At 40.2% G+C, this 15,757-nt stretch overlaps 1 protein-coding gene across 1 annotated transcript in view; it reads left to right on the top strand.

Annotated features, from left to right (window-relative positions):
* The window catches only part of SCEL (sciellin), a 311,533-nt gene that overhangs the window by 206,043 nt on the left and 89,733 nt on the right, over positions 1–15,757 (top strand). The gene's annotated exons all lie outside the window — the stretch shown is intronic.

Below are 15,757 nucleotides of genomic sequence, written 5' to 3'. Positions count from 1 at the left end.
TGTTTCGGGTTTGCTGAGCTTCTTGCAAAGCCTCCCTGGCTACTATGGAAGGTACAATGCAGACACTGTAATGGGAGCCACCGCCAAGCATGGCTTTTCTGTGTTGTTGCTTCCTCCCCAGAGAAGGTGTTGACACTGGAGTCTACTTCCGCCCTCAGATGTAAAAGCCGTTCCAAGCATCTCTTTCATGTTGTTATCTACGTTGAAGTAATAAAAGGATCAGAATTCTTATATTTAAAAAAATTTTTTTAAAGACTTTAGCTCTATTTTTTTTTTTTTTAAAGATTTTATTTATTTATTTGAGAGAGAGAGAATGAGAGACAGAGAGCATGAGAGGGAGGAGGGTCAGGGGGAGAAGCAGACTCCCTGCCGAGCAGGGAGCCCGATGCGGGACTTGATCCCGGGACTCCAGGATCATGACCTGAGCCGAAGGCAGTCGCTTAACCAACTGAGCCACCCAGGCGCCCTGGAATTCTTATATTTAATAATGCATGTTTCCTCTGATGGTTTTATAAAATATCCCTTGTGCAGAATTTGTGTCCTTTCTTATTTTCTGATCTCCGAGTTTCAAAGGACTTTTCTGTCCTCAAGGACATGGTTCCCATATGTAGTGAACCTCCTATGTTGTGCCTTGGTGCCCCAGCCTTGCAGCCACTATGGGTAGAGAGAGAAAAACTCTTGCTACCTTAAGTTTTTGTTCTGTTTTTTACGAGACTCCAAAACGGTTTGGGTACTATGCCTCCTTGTCAGTGATATAGTTGTGTGTGTTGTTGATATCAATTAAAAGGGCGATAACAGGAGCACATTCTTTTTGGCTTAACGAGGCCATAACTTAGAACAAGAATTCACCAAACAGAGACAGTAGGTCCATGAGTGAGCCTGTTTTAATTGAATTGGTATTTATACAAGGTGACACCCTCTTTCACACCACCCACCTCCTCCCTGGGTGACTCAGCCACTGAGGGAGAAGCCTCCGAACTGTTCATTAACACAGTCAAGTAGAGGGGGAAAGGACATCATTTAACTCCGGGGACACATTAGTTTCAGCAGGATCCACCTGGGGAATTGCTGCAGGAAGTTTAGGCAAAAAAGTCCTGGTTTTTGGCTCAAGAGAGGTAAGCTGAATGATATTTGCAAACGTAAATATATCTGCTTTACTTGTATAACTTTCCCTGTGTTCTTTGCAAATGATTACAATGAGAACTTACTGTATTAACTTTGTCTTTTCTCCAGTTAAATTTCCACAGCTTCCAAGGGGCTGTTCTGCTTGTCAATAGCTCTGCTGCTCCTTGTGATTTGACATGGCATTGCCTTTTAACTTCTCTGCAACTTAACACAATTAAGGACAGCAGAGAAATGAGAGCCTCTTTGAGTTTCTGTGTGGGAGCTGTCAGCTGGTGAATCCGATCTCCCGTAAGGATAGTAAATTCTTCAGGGCAATTCTATTTCACAAGTGACTATAAAAACATTTTTTAAAAGGACCTCCCTGTTTTCACGGATGATGCTATTATGGTATACTTCATTATTTTATAGATCTGTTTTTCTTGAGTGCTAAAAACGTTGCAAGCACTGAGCTGTTAAGGGGGAGATGCCAAGCCCATACCCCTCTACCCCATCTTCCCCAAATAAAAAAGATCATATTTCTTGCACTAGTGTATAGCATTTGTGGATTATAAGTTTACTTTTCATGAATGGTGAGCAAATTTAAAACTGGCTTTTGCTTTCACAGTTTATAAAGCAGATAAGGTCTTTCTGATATTTGTCGCACTCCAGTGTTTATTGGAACAATCAGTTTGAGAAAACTGAGATATGTTATCAGTAAAAATTTGAGCAGAACATTTGGTTGATTTTAAATGTCAGGTTAGACAGAACGCAGATAAACAGGCCAGGGTTTTTATTAAAATTTTGGCTTCATGTAAGTCTTTGATCTGATTGACATAAATTTCTGATTGGAATGGAGCATAGCCTTATCTGGTCTAACCTGTAAGTTTTTTAGATGAGGACAACAAAACATATCAGTGTCGAACAACTTGCCAAGACATGGTTAACAGTACCAGAACGAGAAGCCTGACTTTCATCTTACTGAATTTTTCAAATTTCTTTCACATAAAATATGTAGGAGCAATAAATGAACTTCCTCCCTCTGGCTTTATAAAAGAGCTAAAATGATATGGAGATAAGAATTTCCTTATTCAGGAATACTTGTGTGTGTGGTATGACTATGACATATGAGATGCATTTTTATTTGTGGTTCATGGGGTCAGTCCTGTTATTCATTGTATTCCCAGGGTTTTAATCCAAGGAGTGGTCAGCCCCTCTGCAGGAAGGCAATGTGGTATGTGTTTGGAGGTTGTCGTGCTCCTCATCAGTGACATCCTCACCTCAGCTACCATTCTGTAGTTGCAATGTCTTCCCTAACCGCTGGAATTTTGACTGAAATACCTAAAAAAGTCATTTTTCTATAAACAAACAAAGAGAATATGTGGGTTTTTTTTTTTTTTTTTTAAGATTTTATTTATTTATTTGACAGAGAGAAACACAGCGAGAGAGGGAACACAAGCAGGGGAAGTGGGAGAGGGAGAAGCAGGCTTCCCGTGGAGCAGAGAGCCCGATGCAGGGCTCGATCACAGGACCCTGGGATCATGACCTGAGCCGAAGGCAGACGCTTAACGACTGAGCCACCCAGGCGCCCCCGAGAATATGTTTTGAATGACCAAACTCAGACTGTGGAATGAACTGCACCTAATTCACTAAGCAGTCAACTTAAGTAAACATGATTTAATTGAGAGTATCCCTGTGATTCAGGCATTAACTTGAAGCATTCTTTATGAAGAAAGTAATAAAATCCTTGGCCAGCAGTCCAAGGGAAATCTTTGTTGTCCCACATAGCTTGTCTGCTGATGTTATCTGCTTGCAGGCCATTGGTTGATCAGATTTCCTTTTCTCTTGCTGAGAATTTTAGAATAAGGGTTTTATGTATTAATTTCTGTGTACTGTCATTAGTGTCTCAGGGTTTACTTTTTAATCACGAGTCTTCATCAAATATGTTTATGTGTTTCTAGTTTACCATTGTAAAAATCCGTGTGATTTTAGAATTTGAGAGAGGCGCTTCTTCACATGGACGCTTTCTCAAATGACAGCTATATTTATTAGGTTGCAATTTATGTCAGTTGCTAAACTTATTAAAGATACAAGTTATCCTTTTATTGTGGTTATTAATTGGAAGAGTGCCTTTTATGGCTCTCCATTAAATGACAACTAGCTTACTTCTGGACATGAGAATCAGTAGTGCTGAAACCTCATCGTAATTGTATACTTGAGAACTTAAGCATCTAAATAATTTATCCTGCATTTCTAGATCTAAGTTTCCCTGGCCTAAAATGTGATTAAGTCTCCTTTTATGGAACCTCCTGGGGGGAAGTAGTGAACTGTAGACCATATTTTTCAAACTGGAACACACACATCCTGGGAGACTGGTGGTATTCGAAAAAATGCACAGATGCCACATGGTACATCTATAGTGAGAGCTAATTTTAGTTAAAAGGTTTTTCAGAAAAATGCCCTCCTATAGCTCTGCCCTTTTCCCCATTCCTTCCCATGTTCTCGCTTTTGTCATTAGGTAAAAGTTTGAAAGGAATTCGTATAGAAAAAACTGTGGGAAGCTGGAATCCAGATAGACTTGGATTGAATCGTGATCCTACTTTGAACCAAAGGTAACTTGTATGATCATGCATATCTCACAGCACCAGTAGATAAAAAGAAAATTTAGGATTCTTTTTTTAAATTTTTTAAAATATTTTTTTAAAGATTTTATTTATTTGAGAGAGAGAGAGAGAGAGAGAGAGAAAGCACCAAGCAGGGGGAGTGGCAGGCAGAGGGAGAAGCAGACTCCCTGCTCAGCAGGGAGTTTGATGTGGGACTCCATCCCAGGACCCTGAGATCATGACCTGAGCCGAAGGCAGACGCTTAACTGACTGAGCCACCCGGTGCCCTGAAAATTTAGAATTTTTTTTTTTAAGATTTCCTTTATTTATTTGACAAAGAGAGAGATAGCGAGAGCAGGAACACAAGCAGGAGGAGTGGGAGAGGGAGAAGCAGGCTTCCTGCAGAGCAGGGAGCCTGATGCGGGGCTTGATCCCAGGACCCTGGGATCATGACCTGAGCCGAAGGCAGACGCTTAATGACTGAGCCACCCAGGTGCCCCTGAAAATTTAGAATTCTTAATGACATATATACTGTATTACTATTTCTTTCACAAATGTGGGACCCAAATTAAAAAAAAAAATCACAAAAATTTACTGTAAGACATGAAGAATTTCTTGAGTAAAAGCTTCTTTGAGTACTGTCCCTAGATGGACAGACTGAATATCGTGAATGTCAGCTCTTCTGAAATAATTTTATAGGATTCATGCAATTCTGATAAAAAGTTCCAATAAAATACTTATTTTGGAACTAGAGGAAATAATTTTAAAGTTTATCTGAAAGAAATAAGTGGGTAAGAATAGTTGATAGAATTTCTACAAAGGAAATTAATGAGAGGTGCTTGCACTGGTATTAAAATGTATTATAAAAAGACAGTAATTAAAAGTTTGTTTCTATTGCAAGAAACTAAAGACAGGTTTCTGGAACAAAACAAAACAGACAGCCATGAAGCATTCTAGAATATGTAAGAATTTTATATGTGACAAAAGAAGAATCATATCAATAGGAAAGGGATTCATTCCACCATTACCAGAGTAAATCCATATGTACTAGAGTTTCTGTGTTACAATAAAATATTTTTTAAAAAAAATTTTAAGAAAGCATGCATAAACATTTAATTAATTTCACTTGTCTTATAAATATCCCTCTAGAACTGATTATGTGCCAGATACTCTAATAAGTTTCTGGAAACACAACTGTAGAGAAGATGGTCTTGTTTATTCTCAAGGTATGCTGTGTGTGTGTGTGTGTGTGTGTGCGCCCTGGGGATAGAAGAATAGTCAGTCACACAAACAGGCAGTCTGTTTGGTAAATGTTTTTATGGAGAGATACTCTTCGCTATTTGAACACTTAGTAGGGCCCATAACTCATCCTGGGGAGGTGGGGGGCCAGGTTGCAATGGTGTCACTGAATGCTTCTGGGAGGTTATGTGACCTGAAGAATGAATAGAAGTCTTTCCTGAAAAGAGAGTAAGGGGTGAGGAAAGGCTCAGAACGAAGACTGTTTGGGGCCTAGTGCATAGAGTAAGCAACAGCCTAAAGGTGATAAAATGGATGAAGCCTTCAGGGAATTAGGGTGATTTAGTGTGGCTGAAACTAGAGCTTGAGTGAGGAATGGGGAGTGGGGAGAGATGAGGCAGGAGGGTGTGGACTTGTAAGCCTTGTTAACAACTTGGCTTTTAGCCTGACGGAAATGGAGCACCACTGAAAAGTTTTAAGCAAGATGGTAACTCTTTGGCAGAGAATGGGTTAGAAGAGATTAAGTCTAGAGATCAGGAATATATCTAGGAAGCTGTTAAAATAGTAAGCAGATTATGGCAGCTTGAATTGGTAGCTTGAATATGGAAAGCAATACTATAAGAGATATGTAGGAGCAGAGTTGTAGGTCTTGATGATTGCTTGGATTTTGAGGTCAGAAAGAAATTTCATGCATGGTCTATAGGAATTTTTAAAGAGTCTCAAGAATTCATAAGGGGAAAGATAATTAGAAAAGTGATCGCTGCTGATAAAAACAATCAGAATTAGAAGGCAAGTGAAAATTGGAAAAGTAAAAATTAATATTACTGATATATGAAGAGAATAAGAAAGCAATAAGAAACATAATATAAATCAATGGAGAATTCACAAAATAAATAAAATAATGGATACAGTTATGAAAATATGCAATTGAGGTAAAGTGATTCCACTTTCATTTATTAAATTATTAAAGGATTAATAAGTGACAATTCTAAATGCTGGTGAATGTATGGACATTTATATGCTGCTGGTACATTATAAGCTGATACAGGGTTTAAGGAAGGAGATTTGACAATAGGGATCAAAAACATTTTAGAAGTTATACCCCTTGGCAAGTAATTTCACTTCTAGGGATCCATCCAAAGAAAATAATTAGAGATGTGGTCAAAGATTTTAGTATGGTTTTGTCGGAAACACCAGAGGAATTACGTTATATTTATAGACACATAAGATGAAATATATTTTAGTTGCAGAAGAAATGATCATTTAATTGTTTTTAATGACATTGAAAAATGTCGATCAGTAGGCTCTAATAGGCAAAGAAAACCCTGAAAGAAAATAATGATATAGATGAAAGGTTTTTCTCTTCTTTGTGCTTTCTTTGACTTTTCACATTTTCTTTTGAGCATGTATTACTGATATAATAAAAAAGATGGTACAGTGTAAGACTGGAATAAAGAATGACCTCATGACAGAGCTACTGTGAATATGAAATATGGTAAAGTACTTATGGTAACTAATGGGGTTTTGGCTCATAGTCCATGGTTAAGAATTTGGGTTTTCACTCCTTTAACAAATGTTTTCAGCCAGAACTGAAAATAGCCCATAAAGGGCTCAGGTGATAGATAACTTTTGTTCCATAGCGTTTTTATTAATGAGTATTAGATTAGTGTCTTTTATAGAGTGAAACAGATCATTGTCCCAGAGAGTAGAACTCTTCATGCTAGAATTCGATGCTGTCATTCTGCGGAAAAGATAGGTGGTGAGGGACTCACACTAAAAATAGAACAAACAGAAAGTGTTATGGTGGGTACCAGAAAACTGGTAGCATGTAGACATCTGGCTGGCTGAAAGATTTCACTCACACTATGTTCAGAACTCTTTCACTGCCAGTGAGCAACTTTCTCAGTGTTAAGCTCAGACTGTGAGATCGCATGACTAAAGAAATAGCAAATTTCTAACCATTGCAGCAGGCTAAATGAGTTCTTACCAGCCTGGTAATTGTTGGATTTGCTTCTACACTGCGTGTGAAGGCTAAACACAATCCATTAATTTAAATAGACTTGTTAATGTTTGCACTTCATGAAAACCTGTTTGTTTTCTTCTTACATAATATTTCATGTTCTTTTAGTTGGTAATTGGTTGTTTGGTGGTTTGTTTTTATTTATCTTCCAGAAGCTAAGGCTTCTGTTTATTGGTTTGTAATTACTAGGCTCCTCTTACTCTTCTATAGAAAATAGTTTGATGGTATTTGTCCTTTTCCAGTTTCTAGGGGTTTTTCCCAGTTACCAGTGATTTCTGGGAAACAGGGACTAGTGGGTATGGCCCTATCATTGGGCCATGAAACCATCCAGACTTTCATACACAAAGGTGAATGCCAGCAGGGCATGTACATCTGCCAGTTTTTAGCCATTTCTTTCTTTTTTTTTTTTTTTGCTGTATTTATTTCCTTATTCTACATTAGCTTTTTAATACTTTCCATCACTATAGTGATGTCCCTTAGGCAAGTATTCACATTTGTTCTTTTTCATGAAGATATCAGTTTACCTAAGTAGATTAGAAACTTGGTAAATTGGAAGATTTTGGACAGTTAAAATAACCAATTATGACTCAAAGCTGATCTCATTATACTTCGGTAAAATGATCCAAGAAAGCCTACTCCAATCTCGCTCTCGGTTGAGATCCATCAGGGATCCACAGTGGAGGAAATGTCATTCTTCTCACCCCTTCCTTTTAGCCTGTCACTTTCCACCTGCCAGCCCCGTTTTGTTTCCTGGGCTTCTGGGGACAGGAACTTTGTTGCCAGGTCGAATCCCAACTGTGCACCAGCTATGTAGCCTCAGGCAAACTATTCATCCTAAAACTTCTTTCCCGAAACAACTAATTTCACTCACTGCCCACATTTCCAACTCCTGCCCCACCTTCTAAAAAAAGACTCTGACTTCATTGAAGTCATTCATCACAAAGTTTCACTTAGGTGTAGAATGAGGATGATAATAGCATCAACCTTAAAGCCTTGTGTGGGGGGGTCTTAAATGAGATAATATATATAAAATCGGAGCTCCATACAGCTAACACTATCACATTACCCAAATACCAGCAGTCAGATTGATTTTTCCTTATTTTTTTTTACTCCTTTCTTCTCTCATCGTCTATTTTGTCAGCCTATTTTCCCCTTTCCTGTCTCACTTTTCCTATTCTCTTTCCTCTATGCAACACCCCATTCCAGTTTATTTGCTCACCCAATCTTTCTGAAGAGAAAGTTAGCAGTGTGGTAAGGCCCTTGTTAGGTCAGCCAAGAGGCATTTTGTCCTTGTGCGGGAAGGGAAGAGTGAGATCTAGGCTTTTTGACAAGAAGACCCAAATGATGAAGGAAAAGACTGTAGCTTAGTTAGGAGGTGGGTCCAGGAAATTTTTAGAGTTGGGACAGGAGGCGATGGAACTGAGATTGGGTATAACCTAATGGATCTAAGGGCTCTTAGGAAAGTGCTATTATTACAAATAGAAAACACTGAAGGAAATTGAGAAAGACCGTAAGGAGATGAAGGGAAACCGAAATTTAAGAAATAGGAGATGTTTGGCAGTTTCAAATACACCACAGAGAACTAAGAAACTTGACTGCTTTTGGGATTCAGAGCTTAAGCAGAGTGATTTCATCTAAAACCTAAAGACAGCTGTCTTCGTGTGTAGGCTGTAGGCATGGGGTAAAAACCAGCTCTTTCTGGTGGAAACAAAAGATGGGCCAGAGGTTGAAAAGTTTTTTTCCTCTATCTTTATTGATTTGATGTCATGATTTCACATCAGAATTTTCAACTTATGCATTTGATGCTTTAAAGGGAAAGACTTTTGTAGTTTTGTCCAGTATAATAGAGGAAGACAGCTTTCCCACATCTTTTCCCATAAAAATTCCACATTTAATGGCTGGTTATCTGCCATTGTTAAGCATATGCACTCATAACAGCTTTTTGAGAAGCTGATGTTAGAGTCTATCTTTCTCCTGAGAATTTAAAAACTTAATTGGAACGAAACTCAAGGGCAGCACTTAGAAATAAGTCTAACTGGCTGAACTGAAGCTACTAAGGTCTCATTATGAGACACTTTATAGACACATACAGACACAGAAGTGTCTGAGTAGGTTTGAAACTCAGGATAACCTCAGTCTCTGAAATAAGTAATTTCTTTTAAAAACACCATAAAAATAAAATTTGGCTGCATATATTTTTGACACTATCAATTTTAGAGGTTTATTATCTCTGGTTCACTCGACAAAAGGATACTTAATTAGTATTTAATTAATATTAATTAGTAATAAGGATTATTCACAAAGATATGTTGTTGATCCATTTTAATAACAGTACAAGAAATATCCATATATAAAAAATATTGCTTTATATTCTGGGCGAGATGGAAAGAGTTCCATTGCAATAAACTTTCTGAGGCATGAAAGGTGGATGAGACAGGGGCTTGCACCTTAGAGGTTTTAGATCGGAGCTTCTAGGAATGGTTCTGGGCCACCAAATGGGCTAATGTGGGGAGATGGTTAGGGTGACATGGCCAATGGGTCTCCTAAGGAGGACAAGGAGAAGGTGGGGATGAGAGAGATTGTGTGGGAGGTATAAGAGGAACACATGCAGGGCACCTGGGTGCCTCAGTCACTTGAGCGGCCAACTCTGGGTTTCTGCTCGGGTTGTGATTTGGGATCATGGCATCAAGCTGTACTCAGCATGGAGTCTGCTTGTCTGTCCCTCTCCCTCTGCTCCTCCCCCATCCCTGCTCTTATGCACGCTTTCAAACAAATAAATAAACAAACAAACAAATAAATAAAATCTTTAAAAATAGGGACACATGTAGATTTAATGAGAAAAATTTATTTTCTCCCAATATTAGTCACTTTCATAAGAAAAAAACTCTTGCATACTTATTAAACTATTATCACCTGAAAATGGAATATATTACATGTTCCTTTCTCATTACTTTGTGTCAATGGACAGCCTGGGGCTAAGAAAGAGTATAAAACATTATCAAGTTATCTAGCAAGGAGATAGATCCGGGGAAGGAGTCTGGTCAGCAATAGTCCCAGGTTACTCATGGCTTCAGTGTAGATGCAACAGGAGTGAGGCTCGAGGCTGAGCTGTCCAGAGATGTTGGAACAGCCATTCATTACTGCTGGTCCTCCCAGCTCCTCTTCCATTGTCTTCCATTTTTCAGAACTCCAGAGCATTTCCTTGAGTGTCTGGTGTTGGTTATATCACATGGTACTTTGAGTGACATGTAGTACCATGTACTCAAAAGAGCCTTGACGTTGCTGTCATCTAGACCTAATTACAGTTCCTGGTTCCGCCACTTACTGTGTGACCTTGGGCAAGTTGCTTAACCTCTCTGAGTTTTGGATTCCTATAAGTAGAGATAATAGTACTCATTTGGAAGGATTAAATAAAATAACATTCATAAAGCATGTGGCACAATCTGAAGCAATAATAGGGACTCAACAAGTGATCCTTCTTGCTAGGAGCATTGAACACATAGACATATTGCAAGGAATAGTGGTTTACTAATAAAGAGTCACTGATACCTTTTTAAAAGATTTTATTTATTTATTAGAGAGAGAGCACAAGCGGGGGAGGGGTGCAGAGGGAGAGGGAGAAGCAGAGTCCTCACTGAGCAGGGAGCCTGATGTGAAACTCCATCCCAGGACCCCGAGATCATGACCTGAGTCAAAGGCAGACACATAGCTGACTGAGCCACCCAGGCGCCCCAAGAGTTACTGATATTTTGTAGACCACCATGGGTTTTTTACACCTTACACCTTCTATTTGCTCCACAGTGGCCTCATAACAGGTGGTAGGAAGAGCATTAAGCTTGTGTAATAAAAATATGGAAAACAATCTTCTGAACAAACTAGGAGGTTTATTTTTTTTCTTGCAAGCAGAAGTCGAGCGAGAGATAATCCAGGGCTATTGTGGCAGCTTTGTGATACTGTCAAAGCACCAGGCTCCTTCAACTTCCTGCTCTGCTATTCTTAGTATGTGACTTCAGTCTTCATGGTTAGTCCCTGGCCCCAAGATGGCTGTTCCTACCTTCTGCATGCATCCTAATTTGAGAGAAGAGGGAGGGTGAAGCACAAAAGGCTAAGTTCTTCCTGGGGAGTTTCATGAAAGAGGCAACAAGATAGAACTGGGTGTCCTAGAGAAAGCAAGTGGGTTTGTTGGAAACTTTCCTCGAAAGTATTACAGAGACTCTGGGGTGGAGCCAGAGAGGTGTTTACAGGACAGCTGAGGCTAGTCATTGTCAGGGAGAATGAGGTTAAGGGCCATGAGCTTCATGGTTTCTTATCTCACTTGACTCCATTTAACTAGGACTTCTGGAGAATGCCTAGCTACGGAAAGCATGAAAATGTCAGACCCTCTAGCAGAATGTTGGATCTGATTAGAGCCATTCTCTAAATATAAGGTAAAGAAGAGATACTTGCTTTTCTCTGTACAACTTTGCAGCAAATGTGGGAGTCCCTGGCATAGAGGAAAAAATGATGAGCCTCCAGCTAGAAAGCTTCAGGTTGAGTCCCAGCTTTGCCACTCATTAGCTACTCGAGCTGAGTCTTTGCTTCTGTCTCTGCAAGGTAGGGATTGTATCACTCTAATTTTTTTTTTTTTAACTGAGGTATAGTTGTCATACAATGTTATATTACTTTCAGGTATAGAACATAGTGATTTTGACAATTCTTTGTATTAGGGCTCGCTATGGTAAGTGCCATCACCATCTGTCATCATACAATGTTGTTACAATATTATGGACAAAATTCCTATGCTGTACCTTTCATCTTAATGACTTATTATTTATTTTATAACTGGAAGTTTGTACTTCTTATTCGCCTTCACCTATTTTGTCCATTCCTCCACCCCCTCCCTTCTGGCAACCACCAGTTTGTTCTCTGTGTTTATGAGTCTGTTTCTGTTTTGTTTGTTTGTTTTGTTTTTTTAGATTCCACATGTAAGTGAAATCATATGGTATTTGTCTTTCTCTCTGACTTATTTCACTTAGCATAATACCCTCTAGGTCCTTCCATATTGTCGTGGAATTATATCACTCTTAAATGTTTTTGTGGAAACCAAATGAGATAAATTATAAATTACTATAAGATCATCTAAAGTATTATTCTTGTCTGAATGATCCTCCTTACCCAGCAGAACTTAAAGGGGCAGCAGAAGCCTTGCTTGGGAGGAGAATTGAGGTGGGATGTGGGTAGAATAGCAAAGAAAATCTAAAAAACAACATCCATGTAGAATCATACACATGTGGTCTTTTATGTCTGACTTCTCTCATTAACATACGTCAAGCTTCATTCATGTTGTAGTATGTATCAAAACGTCATTTTTTAAAAACTGCCGAGTAAAATGTGTGAGTGTAGCACTTTCATGTTGTATCCCACATGCTCTGTGCCCATTCATCCATCCGTGGATATTTGTGTTGTTTCCACTTTTTGGCTGTTTTGAATAATGCTGCTATGACCGTCCCTGTACAAGTTTTTGCGTAGACATCTGTCCATAACTAAGAGAATATCAGAGAGCACACAGAGAAGCCTGCTCTGTGAGGGCTTGTCTGCTGCAGACGCTGTCCGGGTTCTCATCTTGCCAGGCACTGGGGGCAGAGCTCATGGCACTTCCAAAGCCTGAGATGTCAGGAGTCAGGTGGGGACTGCTGGGTCTCCCTTTCCTCTCACCGTAATGTCAGGGTACTGGTCCAGTCTTGCAATGACTCAGGATGAGCTTTATTGCCGGTTGCCATGGAAAGAGGTGGTTTGGGTTTAGAAGGCAGTTTCTGCCTCTTCCCACCTTAGGTGTGTTGCATCCTCTCCCTGAACTTCAGGTGTCTTGTCTGGGAGGTGGAGGTAATAATAGGTACCTCACAGAGTGTAGGACGAGGATGAGACAATGTCTGGGGGGCACCCCATTCAGAGCAGGTGCTCTTGTGGCCCCGGGCAGTAGGACAGTTGAAGACACAGAGGGCACAAGTCAGAGACAGCGTGACACAGAGCCCTTTGAATGACCTATTTTAGGAATATTTAAATCACTTTTCCCATAAGTACTCTATTTATTTGCTAGGGCTACCGTAACAAAATACCACAGACCAGTTGACTTAAACAACAGAACTGTATTGTTTCACAATTCTGGAGGCTAGAAGTCCAAGATTGGGGTGCTGTCAGGTTCGCTTTCTCCTGTGGCCTCTCTCTGTGTCTTGCAGATGGTCACTTTCTGTGTCCTCAAATGGCCTTTTCTCTGTGCACATATATCCCCGGTGTCTCTTTGTGTGTCCAAAATTCCTCCTCTTATATGTTCATGAAACAGGTTGGATGAGGACTTACCTAATGGCCTCATTCTAACTTAATCATCTCTTTAAAGGCTCTGTCTCCAAATACAGTAATATCTTTAGGTACTGGGTACTGGGCTTCGACATATAAACTTTGGGGAAGATATATTCAGCCCATAATAAGCACCTAAGGAGCATCTACTCTGTTCTAGGCATGGGAAATATAGAAGGGAAAGACTTAGGTCTTGCCCCTGGGACACTCAGTCTTTTGGGAGAGATAGACAAATAGACAATTATAAAAATGCCTTTCTCCATTTACTTTGCCCTGTGTCTTACATGTAATTTTCAGTCTTTGCAAATGAATCATCAAATATACATTCAGCGTTTTGCCCACTGCAGAATCTCAGTTCAATCAGCTACGAACTCTCCAGGTCTTCACCAACTCAGGAAGAGAATTTATCAGAGCCCATTGAGAAACAGGAGAAGGTTAACCAAGAGCCCAGATAAGCTGGGCCAGACGGAGGGGAAATGAACAAATAGTTGAGATTGAAATTTGTCTTCACATGCCTCTTTTCCACCCCTTTCTGCCAAATTTTAGTGACCTTCAAACACAGCCAGCCAGAGGCTGCCCACACTGCATGCCCAGTGTCCCAAATTTAAGGCTGTTCCATCCCCTCCCCACACACAACCACACCTGCCTTATGTCTTTGTTCTCTAATTTCCAAGATGATAGAGGCATGAGGCTAAAAGCTGAGCACTTTCATGGGGCGCCTGGGTGGCTCAGTTGGTTAAGCATCTGCCTTCAGCTCAGGTCATGATCCTGGGGTCCTGGGATGGAGCCCCACATTGGGGGAGCTCCCTTTCAGCAGGGTGTGTGCTTCTCCCTCTCCCTCTGCCCCACCCCACTCGTGTTCTGTCTCAAATAAATAAAATATTTTAAAAATTTGAGTACTTTCAGTGTGTCGGGCAATAATCAGACACTTTACAAATGTCATCTAATTTGATCTTCAAAACAGCTGTTTCACCTCATTTGATAGATGAGGGAGCTGAACTACAACACACTCAAGGTAACAGTAAATAGCATCCTTTAAAAGCAGATCTTTCTAACTTCACTAAGACATTCAGACTCTCAGCTATTAGTGATGTGAACAGCTGTTGATCTCTGTGACGATAATGCCATGATTGACTATACTGGTGGTTAGTCTTAGGTTGGGTTCCTAGAAGCAGTGCCTGAGAGGAATGTGGGTGCCTGTGACTTACTGAGGGTAGGCTCTCAGGAGGAAGGAGAAAGGGAAGCAGGGAGTAGAGGCAGGGGGAAGGGCTGAGCAAGGATATGCTCTCTGTTAGTCTAGCTTCAGCCTGATCCCATAGTGACCTCTGAAGCATAAATCACCTGCAGAACTGGCTCTACCTTGAGGCAAAAGGTCATTTTTGCCCTGGGTCATTCTACCATTGGCTGTAAGTTGTAGCGTGTGGGGAAGGTGTGTAACCAGGTAGCCCCACCAGGAGTCATGAGCCCATAGTGCCAACCCTGAGATAGGTAGAGGGGACCTGGTCTGGGCACCAGCACATTCCACTTCTCACCTACACTAGGGTTGGGGTATGGACATTCTAAAAGAAGGCCCCAAGGAAAACGATGATGTCATCCAAAGGAATGTGTCTTTACCACTTCAGGTCCTACGGCAAGTTATTGTAGGAGATACTTTTGCATCAGAAGGTGAGAGACAGGGGCTTTTAGAACCCCTGAGTTAAACCTATGAACAGCTGCCTGATAGTATGGTCTTAAATTGGAATAGCACTTATAGTTTAACGATTGATGTTTGTGTACGTTATTCATTTAATCATCACAAACCTATGATGGCAGGTTTCATTAGCCCATTTTACAGGGAGATTATGTGGTTCAATTACAGAAATTTTTTTTTAAGGTTTTATTTATTTATTTTTTTTTGAGAGAGAGAGAGAGTGCATGTGTACAAGCATGGGGGAGGGGCTGGGAGAGAGGGAGAAGCAGACTCCCCACTGAGCAGGGAGGCCCACCTCTGGATCATGACTTGAGCCCCTGAGCCAAAGGCAGATGCTTAACCTACTGAGCCACCCAGGCGCCCCTCAATTACAGAACTTTGATATGGTAAGGCTGGGCCTACGACTTGCCTCTGACTTGAGATCTAATGTCCCTCCTTCATTTCATCCATTGTACCGTTGGATGGATTCTGCAAAAAACCTCATGCCCTATCTAGGGGAGCAGCCATCCCCATTTGCTCAGGACTTTTTCAATTTTAAAACTGAAAATCCCACATTCAGGGAAACCCAGGGCCAACTTAACCGTTAAACAGAAATAGCAGTGCCTAGGGCCTATGATACCTTTAGAGCCCTACAAAAAGGTTCTAATTTTAATACCTTTTAACAATGGAAGAAAACATATGAATATTATAATAATAATTAAAGTATGCTAATTAAGCCAGCCTGGATAACTTTTCATCTTTATATTAACAACCGTAAATATACTTTTTAACTGT

Source organism: Mirounga leonina, unplaced genomic scaffold (genome assembly GCF_011800145.1).
Source record: "Mirounga leonina isolate KUSES-001 unplaced genomic scaffold, KU_Mleo_1.0 Mir_127, whole genome shotgun sequence".
Lineage (NCBI taxonomy): Eukaryota > Metazoa > Chordata > Mammalia > Carnivora > Phocidae > Mirounga > Mirounga leonina.
This window is presented reverse-complemented; position numbering and strand designations above follow the sequence as displayed.